This window comes from Oryzias melastigma, linkage group LG3 (genome assembly GCF_002922805.2).
Source record: "Oryzias melastigma strain HK-1 linkage group LG3, ASM292280v2, whole genome shotgun sequence".
In the NCBI taxonomy this organism is placed as follows: domain Eukaryota; kingdom Metazoa; phylum Chordata; class Actinopteri; order Beloniformes; family Adrianichthyidae; genus Oryzias; species Oryzias melastigma.
The window spans coordinates 32,925,194-32,939,854 of record NC_050514.1 but is presented as its reverse complement, the minus strand read 5'-3'; the positions used below and the strand labels follow the sequence as shown (position 1 = coordinate 32,939,854).

At 38.1% G+C, this 14,661-nt stretch overlaps 1 protein-coding gene across 4 annotated transcripts in view; it reads right to left on the bottom strand.

The window, feature by feature from the left end:
• The window catches only part of si:ch211-186j3.6 (neural-cadherin), a 482,505-nt gene that overhangs the window by 315,631 nt on the left and 152,213 nt on the right, over positions 1-14,661 (bottom strand). The window lies entirely within an intron of this gene.

Sequence of the window (14,661 nt, the reverse complement as noted above, 5' to 3'; positions counted from 1 at the left end):
TCGTTTTCCTCTGAAAGCTTCGCGTGAGCGGTCATTTGTGACTGAGTGAGCGTGAGAGTGAGAGCGCGAGCAGCAGCTGGGGTTACTTTAAAAAATATTTCCATAAAAGAGTTAGAAAATTTCTGCCTGTTAGTTTATAGAGATGTTTATGTATGTTTAGGTTGACTGAGCGTTAGCATTAGCCTTCCTATGGGAAATGTTAGCATCAAGCTAGCAGACTTTAGCATTATGCCTTAGATTGACCACTACTGCTATGAATCTATTTATGATCTAGATCAATCCATATCGATTAACCGATTTGATCGACCCAGAACTTACTTAACAAATGATTATCATTTTTTTGTTCCAGCTCTCAAAAATGATTGTCAACTTATATAAGTTAGAGTACACAATGACAAAAATGCTGCTTGGGGTAGATTGTAACCGTAACAGGTTAGGTCGGTCCGCCTCGTGAAGGTTGGGTTCTGTCTTAGAACAAAATGGACCAATCACAGCAGCTTAAACAAATTGACTTGACTCAAGCATTTTTGGGACATGAATTGCCTTGTGTGAGTGTGATGCAAGTATCATGTGTGTTAAGCAGAGAAAGACCAAAAATGCTGGAATGGAATAATGTGGATAATAGGGAGTTTTGTCCGATAACTCGTCTTTCGCAAGAGACATTTTTTTCATCATGTTTTTTTCAATGGTTGATGCTCCTTTTGGACTATTTATGCCATCAATAAGAAACTATTTGCACTCAAGATTATTATGTGATGGAATCCAAACTAAACAAAGCTCAGAGTTCAATCCAATCCATCAAATGCTGGAATGATGTATTTATTTGAAAACCTTGTTTTCGCTTTTTTCACAAGTCTGTGTGTTCAGCATGTATTATTATGGCCCTCTTTAGAACGCCACCATGGCTCTATCTAAAAAAAAGAAAAAAAAATCACTCTTATCTAAAGTCTCTTTATGCTTTTCTTTAACACGTTAATCTGCCGAGACAGAAGACCAAACGCATCACAAGCAATTCTGACTCATTAGTTTTCTTTTTGCTCTGAACACTTTAAAGCAAACCTGTATAGGAATCTAATGATCCCCACCAACCAAAGTGATTCGCACCATGTCACTAATTACAGTCCTCAAAACCTTTTTAGGTTCTTCCTTTTAACCAAACCCTGTAGTCATTAGTCCAACCCAGACTGATATCAGAACAATGAATGAGAGTCTGAACTCGGTGCTTTTTCCAGCTCATCTTAATAATCTTCTCCCATTGTGATGTTATCAAAGTCTCAAAATAACCTTCAAAATAAGTCACAGTGCGACCAACACTCTCACAAACTCACAAAACAGACAAAATTAAAGTTGATTCAATTGTACTGTAAACCAAGATGATTCATTTTAGCTTCAATTACATTGAATTTATAGTAGAAGTAAATCTACTACTTTATATTTGTATAAACACAGTTTTTTAACATGTTCAGACACAATGACCTGGTTTCTTAATCACAAATTCTTCAAATATTTAGTTGTGAAATGTTCGTACTTTCTGAATTTCACTCTGATCCAACTGTGCTAATATTTGCACATTTTTTAATACTCTGGGTGCAACAAAACTGTTTTATGTTTTTTTTTTTTTAACCTTAGACTTATTATTACTGCATCAAAAAATGTAAAAAATATTTTTCTATCAATACTCAAACAAAACGGAGACAAAAACAAGACAATCAAGGCTTTACAATTGTCTGTCGCTTCATTTCTAACCTGTATACATCACGTGACCACCGACTACGATGGCCGTTTTGGTTCAGTTGTTCTGCTCCAAGAGCGAACTGTATTCAGACTGAGTAATCTCAGAACGAACTGAAGCTCAGTCTGATTGGAAACGAACTCTGGTCATCTTTAAACTGACCAAATATGTCGATTCTGAATACAATCTAAAACTTTGAAGAATCTCATCTTTAACTTTGAACATTTACATAATTATAGACAGTATAATACAGCAAGAAATCACACAGATATATGAAACTTATTTCAGAAATAAAGAATTGTATTGATATAAAAGCAAAGAAAAATATGCAGTTCTCTTAATAATGTAATGACTCATTATAGTTATGCATAAAATTTACACTTAGGTCGCATTAGATGCATTACATGTAAGGATAAATAAAATAAAAGAATCTTCAGAAAAAATGGATAGAGTAAAATAAAAAAATGTATTGCATGCACACACATTAACAAAAGAAAATACATAAATAAATAAAAAATCCTATGTAAATATTTTAAATACCTTTTTTTTTAGCTTTTTCTTCAAGCATTAGTTTCATCTGACCGTCAATATGTGAAATAATTAATTTTTAGGCACAGATTTTTTAGATTTTTGCCCCCACCTATCATTTTATAGATTTTTTTTCTTTGTGTTCATAGGATCTTGCTTTATTTAATTATTAAAGTTGTATTTCTACTGTCCTGCTGGTTGTTATTTGCTGTTTCTGTTGCAGTATATAGCTTATTCTTACATTTTATCCCCATGTCAAATTTTAGGTTTAACAACAAATTATATTCCTTGTATTTTTTAAGCTATATTTATTTTTAAAATTATATTTTTGTTGTGTCTCTATAATCTTCTGCAGCCACTTATCATAGTTTTCCGTCTATACATTTACATTAACAACATCACTATAGACCAGTGAGTACAGTAGTAAAGTCTGCATTCTGTACGTCTGCACTGTGACTGGTTTCACAGTGGTTTAGCCCCCTGGAAAGATGCTATCTTTCTTTTTCTGACACCAGCTCCCATCTTCAGTTTCTGCCTCTGTCATTCACACACAGGCTACAAAGGATCCATGTCTGTGCTCCCACAGTTTCTGCCTGGAATAGATGTGCTCTGTCATATCATCAACATCACTCACGTCATGAGCCTTGTGTTATTGTAAACATCTACATCCATGTCAGTGGGTCTATCTGCCTCTCCATCTGTGTGGTTTGGAGCAATCCGATGTTTTTGTGTCCCACTCATCCCTGCAGAGTGATGTGAACTGGCAAGTCGTCAGACCCACAAGCCGCTGTGGGCAAGTACTATGCGCCTCTCTTTGTGTGTCTCTCTCTAGGCTGCCGTATTTCATGGCTTGCTCGTGCATGCATATACAGGTTTGTGTTCATTTTGTTGCATTCAACTTCCAGCATGGTAAAGCAGAAGAAACTGATTGGAGGACGACAGCTGGTGCAAACATGCAGCGTCCAGATCATCGATGTTCATTTCTGCAACAGTAACATTCATTTTGAAAACAACTGAACTCCGTTTCGTCCAGGTTCATGCGACAACACGTCTAAAGCTTCCAGCATCCATCATTTATGTTTAAAGACATTTTTTATGGTCATTTAGCCATACTTTAGTGTTGCGACCCTCTATCATGAGGTGCGTTTCCGTGCTTTCGACACCGCAGCGAATGCTGTGATTAAATTTCTGCTCTGGAGATGGTTTCTACTTGACTCCTGGTTCATTTTCTGTCAGTCAGAACATCCATCAATACCACCTTTGGACCTCTTTTACTCTCACTTTAGGTATGTGTAACCCAAAGTCTGAAGTATTAATGCACAGAATCTTAAATAGCGTTTAAAATTGATAGTATCAAATCAAACTTTATTTATAAAGCACTCATTACACAACAGTAACACCAATGGCTTTATAGGCTTAAAATAATTGTAAATAGAAATAGAAACTGAACCAATTATCCTAACTATTAGGCCAAATTTGAATTATTCCCCTAAGGCTTCTCCCTACCCCTTCAATTGTATGGGGCATCTAAAGGGGTAGGGATTGTCGAAAGTGGATCTTTTAACCCTTAAGGTTAGCCCTTAAAAGACCCAAAAAGGGTGTTTTGAATTTAGCTGTGCCACGGAGGAGAAGGAATTTTTTTCTTGTGGGTGTGCTCTGATGCACAGGAGTTTACATTTCAATGTAAGTAATGACTTTTTTTTGTAGCATGACGTTTTTAAAGTTATAATGTTGCTATGTATTTCTGAGTGCTAGCAGCTTTGCGCTAATGTAGCTGACTGGCGACTATTGATGACATCATCGTATGGAAGTGATATCCGAATTCTCACCCTAATCCATAACCACAAAAAACTGTATAGCGTTGGACTATCTAGTGCCCTGGATTTTAAATGTAATACAGACACCATGCTCACTAGTTTGCTCTCTTTTTTTTCTTGGATGCTGGATATGAAGTCACCAATTTCACAAAGTAAAAATCTGATCAATACAAACATTTCACGATATCTATTTGTGACTCCACTTAGGAAACAGGTTTTTGTTTTGTAAATATTGCTTGACCGCAATGCATTGTGGTCTATATTTTGCTAATGTAGTGAGCACCATTGAACACTAGTTTTTCGCAAAGACTTCTGGGAAATTTCTAGGGCACTTGACTTTGGAACTGTAAATTCAGACAGCAGTAAAAATGGTGAACGCACTAGATATTGAGTAGTGAAGGAATTCGGACAGAGGTATCATTTTTCCATAACTCTCCATTTGAAAGGCTAAATGTAGGGTTAGACTTAAGACTAGACTTAAGTCAATGTCCAGATGTGATCAGAGGTTCTGTGATTCGATTTGATGGTTGGATGCGACAATCTGGAAGCAGCACGTTTTGTATATCGTGGCACGTCCAGAGAAACTATGTCACATCAACCAATAAGAGACTCAGTTTTGGCCCGTGACATGGTGATGACATGTGGGTGAAGTCCAAAAGAAACATGGAGAACAATTGATCGTGAACTTTAAGATAATTTTCTTTTTTGTATTGAGACAATAATAAAACGATCCTCTAGTTGTATTCTTTATTTTTAATTTTCCACTCCTCTGACTAATGTGGGACAGCAAGTCATCAAACTGGAGAGACGGAAGAACCGCTGAAAGCTATACCTGCTGCGGTAGAAGCATAGAGAGAATTCCCAGTGGCATTCCCACCAGGAAGTACCCACAGGTCCCAGAAAGCCAAAATCCATAGACTTCTATTGAGAAATAAACTTTTATTACTCATTCATTTAGTTTGTCAGAGTAAACTTTCTTGCTCCATGGTGTCTCTTTTTTTAACATTTTTGTGCTGAACCATTTTTTTTTATAATATTGAAGTTCCCGCTGGCTGCTCCTCCAACGTTCAAAGCGTTTGATTGACAGATTCTGGGACCAATCACAGGTTCCTAACATTGTCTGGTCCCAAAATGGTGAAATTTGACGATATCTGTACTGCTAAAGTGCAGACTGAATTGATTTCATTTCGTGGGAACCCGAGGTAAGGCATTTTCTATTGGTGATGTCACAGCCTTGTTTTGTCCATTTCTATTTATGTCGATGTGTAGAAGGTGAAGCTCCACAAACTGGGAGAATCTCTGAATGATCTCATGAACTCAGACATAAAGACTGGATTGTCAATACTTTTATAGAGCTCTTCAAAATAAATAAACCTGATCTCTCAACATCGTCTGTCTTTCATACATAAGTTATACAGACGTAGAATGAATGCTTCCATGTAGCAATAAGGCTAAAACCCTTTGACACTATCTCCTTCCAAAAGAGGAGTTTCTAAATACTTTTTTGGACAAGAGTCAAGCAGCGAATTTTCATGTACAAGTGTTCCACTTGTTCAAAGATTCAAGTTTAGTGCTTGCAAACCTGGTCTGTATTTTAGGAATAAAAATCTTTAGGGACTAAAGTTATGAGTGGATCAAACACAATGAACAGGTTGTTTCTGTGATCAAGTAAACTCTCAGGTGCATCCTAATTTTATCTTAAAAAATCGGCCTCGTCTTTGAGCAAAGGTTAAGAAGATAGAGGAAACAAGAATGACATGAGATACAAGCTCCCCAATTAACCAACTTTTTGGATTAATTCAAATCCATTTAAACTCAGATGAAAGATGGAAAAACAAGTAATTAATAATAAATTAACATCACGAAATGAACTGAATAGTGTTAATTGAAATGCCCTCGAAATGATTTGATGAGCTTCAGTTACCTTGTTCAACACAGCGTTTTAGGAAAAAGTCATCAATCTGACGCTGGTGTGAGTGCTCTTGAATTCTTATATATGCCCCTGTATCAGTAACACCATCACACATATGGAGGTCAGCCACACCGCGGATCCTGAAGCACCCCATTCCATCACAGATGATGCTTCTTGCACTCATCGCTGATAACAGCCCTGACAATCTGGCTCATCTTTAGCATGTGCAACCCGAGGACATGGTTTTTCCCACAAACAAGCTGGCTGTGCTGCACATGCCCACCCAGTTTTCTGTCCATCTGAGATAAACGCTGCAGCGTTTCTGAGCAGAGTCGATGGAGGGCTTTGTTTTGGTTGTTTTTTTGGATTTGGGAACAAATAGCTGGGGGCAGGCAGCTTTACTTGTTTGGTTGGCATTGAACAACTGAAGGATAGAAGTTGTTTCTCTGGAAGTATTCAAGACTTTCTTTCAGGCAGAGCTGGTATAAACAGAAGGTAAGAGATCCAGCAATTTCACCTTACCATCAATATTGTATACATTTTTTTAGTAGTCTTTGCAACTTTTACAACTTTTTGTTGCTTACTTTTAAAAACATTGATTGTGAGTAGGGCTGCCATAAATGATCATTTTAAAAGTCAACTAATTGGCAATTGATCTCCGCTGACATCACCCTATCTACCACTGATACTTTTTTATATGACATTGGGTGTCTTATTTTGAAAGGATGCCTTATCTGTCAAAGGTTGAAAGCGTTGTCATATTTGTGAGGACCAATTACATTTTTTTTTAGGGCACAAATTAGTATTTTCTGGAGACAAATTAAATGTTGAGTATGAATAAATTTGAATTTAGTGGGCAAAAAATAGCATTTTGTGGTACAAATTACTGTTTTGTGGGTATAAATAAGTATTTTGAGGGCACAAGTTGGCCATTTTCTTTCTACAAATTGGTATTTTTTATCAACAAAATAGTATTTTGCAGGCATAAATTAGTATTATGCGGGAACAAATAAGTATTTAGTGGATAAAAATGTCCATTTTGTAGAAAAAAATAGTGTTTTGTCGGCACAAATAGGTATTTTCTGTGCACTAAGTTGTATTTTTTTTAATCTACGATTGAGTATTTTGTGGGCAAAATGTATTTCTTTGTAGAACATTTTGAGGAAAAAAAATATTTTATAAGCAAAACATAGCATTTTGAGGAAAAAGGCAATTTTATCTTTTTTTTCAAGATTAATTTCTGCCAAAAAAAAAAGAAACAGCTGTTTTATTACTGTATATTAATCATAATAGTAAAAGGTGACGTAAGATTTTGTGGCTCTTACTGGGTTGTGGTCTGTAATAATTGGTCTCTTAAAGGTTGCAGATGTGTCCAATAAGCAGCATTTTTTTACAATCTGTATAACCTTTACAACTTTTTGTTTCATTGCAGTGTTGTGAGGAGTCTATCTTTAGAAATGAACTTTTTTTGGAGTTTAGGTCTATAACATATAACATTTTTTTTTTCTTTACCTTTATTATGATACTGAGTGAGCGTGGAAGCCACTATCCAGGATGAAACATCCAAGATGCATGAATACGTCAAGCTCAAGGCCCCAGCTGACAGTGTGCTCAGTGAATGTCTCAGGCAATGGAGAGCAGAGGGTGCGATGCTGGAGGACAGAACCTTATGGGAGGACAAGTCCTGCATGGGATGTACCACAGGACAATAACTGAAGTGGCTGATATCAAGACACATTCTCACTCCAAAGTCGTTAAATATTGACTTTTGGTTAAAGCGTCAAAAATCGATGTTTTGGATGTCCCTCACGTTGTTCTTTGATGTACTGGTTGTCCCCATTAGATCACGGGTCCCAACCTTCAGGCCGCAAACTGGAACTGGTCCAGTACCAAGACGCAAAGCACACCACTACGATAACCAGGTACCAGTTTGCGTTCAGTTCCACATCCGCGCCTGGTTCACATCAGGTACCACACGTCTGGTATTACATCCGGTGCCGGGTTAGGGTACTGGGTGAGGGTACCGGTCGCATCCTGAGGACCAGTCCACGTGCGGTACCGCATCTGAAACTGCATCACGAAGGTTGCACAGCCAACAGTTAAAAAAAGAAAATCATGAACTGGGGACACCCGAAACGTCAAAAAGTGAGGCGGAGAGTTCTAGATCTACCACACCAGACAAGACCCAAAGTGTAGGCTGTGCAAAGAGGAAACAATCCAGCACAGAAGTGAAGGGTGTAAGATCCTGGCGAGGAAAGCATACATGAAGCTCCACAACCAAGTAGCTGGAATAATATACAGAAACGTGTGTACAGAATATGAACTGGAAACCCCAAAGTCAAACTGGGAAACACCTCAGAAAGTGGTAGAGAACGATAGAGCAAAGATCCTGTGGGACTTCCAGATGCAGACGGACAGGATGGTAATGGAGAACCAACCAGACATTGTAGCCGTGGATAAAGAACAGAGGGAAGCCGTTGTGGTGGATGTGGCAGCACCAAGGGATGGTAACATCAAGAAGAAGGAACATGAGAAACTAGAGAAAGCTTGGAAGGTGAAAGTGACAGTGGTGCCCGTGGTAATTGGAGCACTCGAGGCTGTAACCTCCAAACTGGAGGAGTGGCTACAGCAGATCCCTGGAAAGACCTCAGACATCTCAGCCCAGAAAAGCTCAGGAACAGCTAAGATACTGCAGGACCCTCAAGCTCCCAGGACTCTGGTAGAGGACACAAGCTTGGTATTTTAGTGTCAATTGCACCAATGGGTACATGTCCTTCACAGAAAAACACAAACTTAGAGAATTGCTACATTCATGTGGTGTTGGAATGATCAGACAAATGACTTTCTGATTTTCAAAACACACATGAAAGTCATAAAGACAAGAAATCTTCCACCCACACATGAACACAGAATAACTTTCTGCACCAGCAGTGGTCAGTGTATTTGTATTGCACCATCTATGGGGAATTACAGGTAAAGTAAAACATTTTAAGGATTATCAATATCATTTATTCCAGTTTGGCGGGCCAGATTTAATAGTTTACCGTGCTATACTTCGTTTCTTAGGTAAGGAGCATAAAATCTGAATTTTGCTTGTTGCTTTTTTGTTAAAAACTCAACAAGTCAGATTGTTCTAATCATTCTTATATGTCGCACCTCCTCGAAAAAAGTCGATCGACTATATTTCTAGAGCAAAGAAAAGAAGGAAGATCTTGTTTTGTAAATGGTAGAAATATTCACTGCAAACAACGTCCAGCTGCTCCAGCATCTTTTGTTGTGTATTTGTCCGATGATGAAATGAGAAAACTCATTAGGAACAGTCATATTGTTAAACTTACTATAAAGATAAACAAGGAAAGAAAATGTGAGTTTTTTAGCCACTTATAATAATTTCAACCAAGAACCCCCTGACTCTAACCGAAAGAAAGAAATAACATGTTTTTATGTCTTTTTTCATGCAGGAATTAATTACTGACATCTGAAGCCCAAATGAAGCTTTAAATCATCCCGTGACAGCTCGCATTAGCTTCCCAAACAGGAACATTCCCCAGTGTTGTCAGTCAACTGGAAACTTAACATTGTTACATCAGATTCCCTTCAGCAAGCACAAATTATCTGTCAAAAAAGACAAATAACAGAAAAAGATTCTGAAGAAATGTTTGCATACTTAGCGTCAGACTGCAGCGCCTCAAATGTGTTTATGGATTCATGGGCAGGTTGACAAACACGAAGAAACTGGATTATTTGGAAGCCAGTCGAGTTAAAACTGAGGTCTCTGTCCACGGTCGCAAGAAACTACTGTTTCATTTTTACAAGAAAATTTTGAAATATGTTGCATGTTTTATTCTGTGCTAAAGAAAATAATAAATAAGTCATTTCCCTTTTAATATCGTCTGTACAAGCTGTAACTGTAAATGTCTTGTCATGCTCCTCCTTATTTTGAAATACTCCTGGAATCTCTTTTCAGGATCATCCCCGTTCTTCTTTCCATCCTCACTTTGATAAAACAGGTGCAGCCTAAATCTATGATCCTTTCTCTCTTTCCATCCGGTCTCTTAAGCTCAAAGGAGATCTTCTTTCCATCATGTCGGCCAACTCTAGTTTTACTGTCAAAGTTCTTCCTGCTTTTCTCTTCCTGTCTACAAACACACCCTCCTCTCACCTTCTTCCACTATTAGATCGATTTCCACCAGAGAACTGTTGGTCAGCAGCACCGGGGACGGTCCTTGTTAACTATGAATGATCCGGTATAAAAGTTCTGTTTGTGATTAGCTTTGGTTTTGTGATCCACTTCCTGACACAACTATTAAACTGGTCATTCGACAGCCCTGGACAATAGTTCTAGTTGTTAAGGACCCCTCTGTGGCACTTTTTGACGAGCTGCCTGTTCCCTTTAAATAACGGGTCTCCAACCTCCGGGATGCAAACCGGTACCGGTTCAGTACAGGGATACGCAGCGTACTGGTACCCTAACCTGGTACCCCGTCTGCTACCAGTTCGGGTCTTGTACTGCGTCTGGTGCCGCGTCCGGTACTGCATTAGGATTAGGGCACCAGGTCAGGGTTAGGGCACTGGTACCGGCCACATCCTGAAGACTGGTCCGCATCCAGTACCGCATCTGGTACTGGTTTGGGTCTGGTACAGCGTCAGGATTTAGGTAGCGGATCAGGATTAGGATACCGGTAACGGTCGCATCCCAAGGACTGGTCTACATCTGGTACCACATCTGGTACCGCAACCAATACCATATACTGTACCACATCTGGTACTGGTTTGGGTCCGGTACTGGTCAGGACTAGGGTAGCGGATCAGGATTAGGATACCGGTAACGGCCGCATCCCGAGGACTGGTCTACATCTGGTACTACACCCCGTGCCGCATCCAATACCATATTCAATCCGGCATCTGGTACTGGTTTGGGTCCGGTACATTGTCTGGTAACACATTTGGTACCGCATCCGGTGCTGGATTGGGATTAGGGTACCGGGTCAGGGTTAGGGTACTGGTACCAACCACACCACGAAGACTGGTCTGCATCCGGTACTGTGTCTGCTACCAGTTTGGGTCTGGTACACCGTCCGGGGCCAAGTCAGGATTAGGGTACCGGTACCGCTCACATCCTGAGGACTGATCCACGACCTGAACAGCGTCTGGTACCACTTCAGGTCCAGTACGGTGTCAGGTTCCAGGTTAGGATTAGGGTAGTGGGTCAGGGTTAGGGTACCGGTACCACTCACATCCTGAGGACTGATCCACGACCTGAACAGCGTCTGGTACCACTTCAGGTCCAGTACGGTGTCAGGTTCCAGGTTAGGATTACGGTAGCGGGTCAGGGTTAGGGTACCGGTACCGACCACATCCTGAGGACTGGTCCACGTCTGGTAATACATTAAATCCTGGATCCCGAGGGTTGTGGACCCTTAATTTTACGAACAGTCGGCACATCAAAAAAGGACGAGTAAGTAATATAAATATAAATATCTATATAAATATGTATATGTAAATGTATCTACCAGTACAATTATCACTGCAGGTTCTTGCAACGCAACAGAAAAAGTAAATAAGGACAAACATCTTCAACTGAGTTTTCCATCTTCTGATCATTCTGAAAATGTTTTCAAGCAGTTTCTCTCATTTTTATGTTATTTGACTCCAAAATCAGTTAAGTCAAAATGGATTTGCTTTTTTTCCACTCGTCATTGTGAGCTGACCCAGTTTGACCCTCAGTACTGGTTTTTAAGAGTTACTCATGCAGAAAAACGGGTTTCTTTCTTTGATGGATGTTATTCATTCAAAGCTCACAGACATTTCCAGGTGCTGAGTCATCATAATAGCCATAAAAGGTTTTTTTTATATACTGCACAAGCGAGCTTAGATAATTTACTTTGTGTATCTCTTACTTAAAAACATCTCAATGTGTTTTATGAGAAAAAAACAGAGAATGTGACTATATATGACTAAAAAAGATAGTATTAAATGTGAAGTAGAACCTGACCCTGGTTCTGCTCCGATCTCGAGATCCCCTGTGGAAATGGTCGTCTCTGTCACTTTGGATCATTCTTCATGATGGCTTACACACCTTACGACTGAACCCACCAGCTCAGTTTCCCGGCAGAAAAAAAAAAGACAATTATGGAGCGCAAAGCCTCATGGGAGGCTCCAGCACTTGCAGCCCATTAAAGATCCACTGAGACCAAGGATGGTTTACAAGCACTTAAAACTCTAGGGATGAAGTAGGAAACACAAGCAGATGTTTGCATGTCTCCGCTCAGCTCCGTACAGCGAGGCACCGCAGGCGCTTTAATATACTTTTAATTGAATTGTAACAATGGCGAGCGCCTGTCAGCTGCAGACAATAACAATTACCTTAATGCTGCTGAAGCATTACAGCATTATATTTAGATTTCATTTCAAAACACTGACTAAAGCACTACACCCATAAGCAACAAGTAAGAACTGTTGATTCAGACACTCATCACAATCCAAACCCATTTCTAAGGATTTGTGGCTGATTATATCCTCTGCAGACGATTAACTATGTACCGAGAACATCGACTGCAGAGTGGCTGCTGAGGAGGCAGAATGGGATAGTGGTACAAGGGTGAAGCACGGAGGTGGTACCATCATAGTGTTGAGCAGCTCTGCTGCAGAATGACTGCAGCTTTATACTGTCAGCAAAACTGAAGATGTGAGAAATTTCTCATCTGAAAGGTTTTCAAATGAGTTTGTTCGACAGATTTTTCTGCACATGAAGCTTTACCAGCTGTAAGGCAGCATCTCTGAGGATGCGTCTTTACATGGAAGCTTGAGTTTTGGTTTGAAACCATCAACACTGAAAGATAAACAACAGTTTGAGGAAAAAACAACAACTCCCCACAAGACAAACTGTACAGCATTTCAGGGACGGCCTTGTGAGTTCCAGCGGGAAGATTTCCAAACTGCAGCTTTACAGCAGCATGAATTTATCCTTGAAAAAGTCCAGTAGCTGAACTGACCAGCCTGCAGTCCAGATTTCTCACCTAGAGAGTTTTTTAAATGAATAAAAATATATTTCAGACCGGCAGGAACTCTTCTGCAGCTGCAGAGCAAAATCAGACAAGAACAGGACCCAATGTCCACGAGTGAAACTCCAGAAGATTCTAATCCAGATGATGAAACATTTAAAAAAAAATAAGAAGAAGAGATGCCACATTTCAGTGAACTGTTTTAAGTCTAGTTTTCTGTTATATTTAAAATAATCCACTTTATTAGAATTAGGCGTCATGTTATTTATTCCATTTGAGATTTTATTTTTATTTAACTCATTTTAACACAAGTTTTCTGCAAATGGTTTTAGGTTTTTGAGGAAAAATCTTTTTTGTGTGTTTACTTATTTTTGTGATTGTCTATAGAAAGTTTTCTCTGAGATTTTATTTTTATTTTATTAAATTGGTGGTTTTCTATGGGGTCAAATCAGGACTAGATTAAAGCAAATGACAGAGTCAAAAGTTGAAAATTTTACATTGTACATTTGAAAACAATGTGACGATTTGAAAGCAGTTTGAAACTCAAAAATACATATTTTATACTTAAAGAAATTATTAAAAACTTGAAAAAATGAGCATTTGAAAAACAATGTAAACTTGAAAGTAATATTGAAAATAAAATAAAAAAAATGTAACTTGAATAGTAAAAACTAAAACTGTTACCAATTAAAAAATACATGTTTATTTGAACTTTTCTTTTTTTTCGCTTTTCATTCTTCGCTTTCAGTTCCGTCCCGGTAGCCAATGAGCTCAAAGCCCCGCCCCCATGTAAAATTAGGATCAGCTCAGGAGCGAAAATTCAAAAACTCTGAATAAAACTGAAAACAAAGAACTAAAAGCAAACAGGGAAAAATTGAAGTAAAAAAAGAAACTTGAAAGTACAAATAAACATTTAATTTTTTAATTGGTAATAGTTTTATTTATTTATTTAATTCAAGTTTCAAATTTACATTATTTTTGAAAATTCCAATATTTCTTTAAAGTACTTTTTCAAATGTTCAGTCTTATTTTTTCTAATTGTCAACAATTCCTTCAAGTTTAAAATTTTCAATCAAATCATGTTTTTCAGTCATTTTAAGCTGATTTGACCCGATAGTTTTAAAGCCAATAAAGTTGTACTTCTTTCAAAATGTAAGCAAAAATCTAAATGTTTTGGCAGTTTTAAACTTGATTCAGTTTGTGACTGTTTACTGTTTTCTTCTTTTAAAGTCCCAGTCTCAATCATCTTCTGATTTTTTTTTAAAGCGTTCCCAGTGCTTTTTAAATTATAATGATGCAGTTTGTAGCCATATTAAAAAAACTTGAGTTGTTTTTTAGGACCTAGTTTCTGCAGAGCAGCAGGAGTTCAACAGAAATTTGCCTCTGAGATATGGGCAAGAGTTCTTTTTTTGTCTGCTCCTGATTTACAATAGTAGAAAAAAATATTCAGAAATTATATTTTAAGCTTAAGATTCTTTATATGTCCTCCATCATAATCAAAATGACACAAAAACATTTTAAAAACACACAAAAAACAACATTTTCATTTTGACTTGGTTGGATTTTGTAATAAATATAACATTTTTAAACAATTTTTGAACTTGGTATTAGAATTTTACAACAACAAAACACAAAGTGTATTATTCTCCTCCAGCAAGAGTTCACTAA